Source organism: Chrysemys picta, unplaced genomic scaffold, assembly GCF_011386835.1.
Source record: "Chrysemys picta bellii isolate R12L10 unplaced genomic scaffold, ASM1138683v2 scaf1137, whole genome shotgun sequence".
Lineage (NCBI taxonomy): Eukaryota > Metazoa > Chordata > Testudines > Emydidae > Chrysemys > Chrysemys picta.
The window spans coordinates 765-5,000 of NW_027053844.1; the positions used below are offsets into that span (position 1 = coordinate 765).

The 4,236-nt window shown below is 69.5% G+C and overlaps 1 non-coding gene across 1 annotated transcript; it reads right to left on the reverse strand.

The window, feature by feature from the left end:
• Positions 1–634: 634 nt before the first annotated feature.
• On the reverse strand, positions 635–753 carry LOC135979686 (5S ribosomal RNA). The gene has a single exon (XR_010596944.1). It is a non-coding gene; the product is annotated as a 5S ribosomal RNA (ribosomal RNA).
• Between the last annotated feature and the right edge of the window lie 3,483 nt (positions 754–4,236).

The window sequence follows — 4,236 nt, forward strand, 5'->3', positions numbered from 1 at the left end:
CGGTCCCGCGGGCCGGCGGCCGGGCGCAGGGGAGGCGGGGGGTCCGAGCGAGTCGGTCCCGGGCCTGGGGTCTCCCCCTGCGGCTTTGGGGTCCGTGGGTCCCCGCTGGAGGAAGCCGCTGGGCGCTGGACACCCGCCGTCCGTCCCGCCTGGCCAGGCCTGGCCTGGGTGGCCGCGGGGGGATTCGGGGCGGTCCCGCGGGCCGGCGGCCGGGCGCAGGGGGTCCGAGCGAGTCCGTCCCAGGCCCGGGGCCTCCCCCTGCGGCTTTGGGGTCCGTGGGTCCCCGCTGGAGGAAGCCGCTGGGCGCTGGACACCCGCCGTCCGTCCCGCCTGGCCAGGCCTGGCCTGGGTGGCCGCGGGGGGGGATTCGGGGCGGACCTGCGGGCCGGCGGCCGGGAGGGTCCGGGCCAGTCCGCCCCATGCCCGGCGTCTCCCCCAGCGGCTTCGGTGGCCCCGGGGGGGGTCCTCCGCGGAGGAAGCCGGGTGGGTGGGGAGCCGGACCCCAGGCGCCCAGACCCGTGACCTGCGGCCGCGACCTCCGACTCGGCAGGAGCGACGAGGGGCTTTCCGGCCCGTCCCCCCCTCTCCTTCCCCCCCAGAAAAGGAGAGAGAGCTGACTCGGACCGGGAAAAGCTGCCTACGGCACCTGGGATTCCCAGGCGGTCACCCATCCAAGTACTAGCCAGGCCCGGGACGGTTTACCTTCCGAGATCGGACGGGATCGGGGGCGTTCGGTCCGGTATGGCCGTAGGCACCCGGCCCCGCGCCTCCTCGCCCGCTTTCCCCTGCCGACGCCCGGGCCTGCCGCACGGTGAGCCCCGGTCGGACTGCCCCCCCCCCTGCGGCAGGGCCCCCGTCTCTCGCGGGCCCGGTCCTTTTTTCCTTTTCGAGCTCCGGGGCCCGGGCTGGCCGCCAGAGCCCCTCCGCCCGCCCTCCCCGGCGTCGGGGAAAATACTGTCCCGGACTTCCAGTGCGCCCGATCCTGTCAGCCGGGGGGTGGGGAGGGGCAGTCCCTCGCTGCGGCCGGGGAGGGTGAGCCCAGGGCGGCTTGCCTGCCGTGCGAGGCCCCTCTCGGCCACCAGGTCAACCCCGAGTCGAAAGGGCTGAAAAATTTTCAGAGTCCCCTCCCGGGCACCAGGTCAACCCGTGGAATCGGACGGGTTCACCTGCTGGCCGGTTCGCTTCCCGGCCACCAGGTCAACCCCTAGGTTGCCGACCGGCCTACCCAGTGGCCGGTTTGCTTTCCGGCCACCAGGTCAACCCCTAGGGGTTTTAACGGGGGCACGCCCGGTGGCCTCTTTCCCGTCCGGTCACCAGGTCAACCCGGATCTCCCTCCTTCCCTGGGCGTCCCCTCCTCGGAGGCGTCAGGTTCCATTTCCCCCCCCCCCCAGACTTCCAGGGGCCCGATCCAGTCGGCCGGGAGGCAGTCCCTCGCTGCGGCCGGGGAGGGTGAGCCCAGGGCGGCCTGGTCCATGTCTCTAGTGGGCCCGATCCTTTTTTTTTTTTTTCGAGCTCCGGGGCCAGGCCCGCCCGGGCAGCCCTCCTCGGAGGCGTGGGGCGATTCCCCCCCCCCCCCCAGACTTCCAGGGGCCCGATCCTGTCGGCCGGGAGGCAGTCCCTCGCTGCGGCGGGGAGGGTCAGCCCAGGGCGGCTTGCCTGCCGTGCGAGTCCCCTCTCGGCCACCAGGTCAACCGCGAGTCGAAAGGGCTGAAAAATTTTCAGAGTCCCCTCCCGGGCACCAGGTCAACCCGTGGAATCGAACGGGTTCACCTGCTGGCCGGTTCGCTTCCCGGCCACCAGGTCAACCCGTGGAATCGGACGGGTTCACCGGCTGGCCGGTTCGCTTTCCGGCCACCAGGTCAACCCCTAGGTTTTAAGGGGGGGACGCCCGGTGGCCTCTTTCCCGTCCGGTCACCAGGTCAACCCGGATCTCCCTCCTTCCCTGGGCGCCCCCTCCTCGGAGGCGTCAGGTTCCATTCTTTTTTCCAGACTTCCAGGGGCCCGATCCAGTCGGCCGGGTGGCAGTCCCTCGCTGCGGCCGGGGAGGGTGAGCCCAGGGCGGCTTGCCTGCCGTGCGAGTCCCCTCTCGGCCACCAGGTCAACCCCGAGTCGAAAGGGCTGAAAAATTTTCAGAGTCCCCTCCCGGGCACCAGGTCAACCCGTGGAATCGAACGGGTTCACCTGCTGGCCGGTTCGCTTCCCGGCCACCAGGTCAACCCGTGGAATCGGACGGGTTCACCGGCTGGCCGGTTCGCTTTCCGGCCACCAGGTCAACCCCTAGGTTTTAAGGGGGGGGGGACGCCCGGTGGCCTCTTTCCCGTCCGGTCAGCAGGTCAACCCGGATCTCCCTCCTTCCCTGGGTGCCCCCTCCTCGGAGGCGTCAGGTTCCATTCTTTTTTCCAGACTTCCAGGGGCCCGATCCAGTCGGCCGGGTGGCAGTCCCTCGCTGCGGCCGGGGAGGGTGAGCCCAGGGCGGCTTGCCTGCCGTGCGAGTCCCCTCTCGGCCACCAGGTCAACCCCGAGTCGAAAGGGCTGAAAAATTTTCAGAGTCCCCTCCCGGGCACCAGGTCAACCCGTGGAATCGAACGGGTTCACCTGCTGGCCGGTTCGCTTCCCGGGCACCAGGTCAACCCGTGGAATCGAACGGGTTCACCTGCTGGCCGGTTCGCTTCCCGGGCACCAGGTCAACCCGTGGAATCGAACGGGTTCACCTGCTGGCCGGTTTCGCTTCCCGGGCACCAGGTCAACCCGTGGAATCGAACGGGTTCACCTGCTGGCCGGTTCGCTTTCCGGCCACCAGGTCAACCCCTAGGTTTTAAGGGGGGGGGGACGCCCGGTGGCCTCTTTCCCGTCCGGTCAGCAGGTCAACCCGGATCTCCCTCCTTCCCTGGGCGCCCCCTCCTCGGAGGCGTCAGGTTCCATTCTTTTTTCCAGACTTCCAGGGGCCCGATCCAGTCGACCGGGAGGCAGTCCCTCGCTGCGGCCGGGGAGGGTGAGCCCAGGGCGGCTTGCCTGCCGTGCGAGTCCCCTCTCGGCCACCAGGTCAACCCCGAGTCGAAAGGGCTGAAAAATTTTCAGAGTCCCCTCCCGGGCACCAGGTCAACCCGTGGAATCGAACGGGTTCACCTGCTGGCCGGTTCGCTTCCCGGGCACCAGGTCAACCCGTGGAATCGAACGGGTTCACCTGCTGGCCGGTTCGCTTCCCGGGCACCAGGTCAACCCGTGGAATCGAACGGGTTCACCTGCTGGCCGGTTCGCTTTCCGGCCACCAGGTCAACCCCTAGGTTTTAAGGGGGGGGACGCCCGGTGGCCTCTTTCCCGTCCGGTCAGCAGGTCAACCCGGATCTCCCTCCTTCCCTGGGCGCCCCCTCCTCGGAGGCGTCAGGTTCCATTCTTTTTTCCAGACTTCCAGGGGCCCGATCCAGTCGGCCGGGTGGCAGTCCCTCGCTGCGGCCGGGGAGGGTGAGCCCAGGGCGGCTTGCCTGCCGTGCGAGTCCCCTCTCGGCCACCAGGTCAACCCCGAGTCGAAAGGGCTGAAAAATTTTCAGAGTCCCCTCCCGGGCACCAGGTCAACCCGTGGAATCGAACGGGTTCACCTGCTGGCCGGTTCGCTTCCCGGGCACCAGGTCAACCCGTGGAATCGAACGGGTTCACCTGCTGGCCGGTTCGCTTCCCGGGCACCAGGTCAACCCGTGGAATCGAACGGGTTCACCTGCTGGCCGGTTCGCTTCCCGGGCACCAGGTCAACCCGTGGAATCGAAAGGGTTCACCTGCTGGCCGGTTCGCTTTCCGGCCACCAGGTCAACCCCTAGGTTTTAAGGGGGGGGACGCCCGGTGGCCTCTTTCCCGTCCGGTCAGCAGGTCAACCCGGATCTCCCTCCTTCCCTGGGCGCCCCCTCCTCGGAGGCGTCAGGTTCCATTCTTCTTTTTCCAGACTTCCAGGGGCCCGATCCAGTCGACCGGGAGGCAGTCCCTCGCTGCGGCCGGGGAAGGTGAGCCCAGGGCGGCCTGGTCCATGTCTCTAGTGGGCCCGATCCTTTTTTTTTTTCCGAGCTCCGGGGCCAGGCCCGCCCGGGCAGCCCTCCTCGGGGGCGTGGGGCGATTTCCCCCCCCCCCCACCCCCAGACTTCCAGGGGCCCGATCCTGTCGGCCGGGAGGCAGTCCCTCGCTGCGGCCGGGGAGGGTCAGCCCAGGGCGGCCTGCTTGGCGGCCGGGTCCATGTCTCTAGTGGGCCC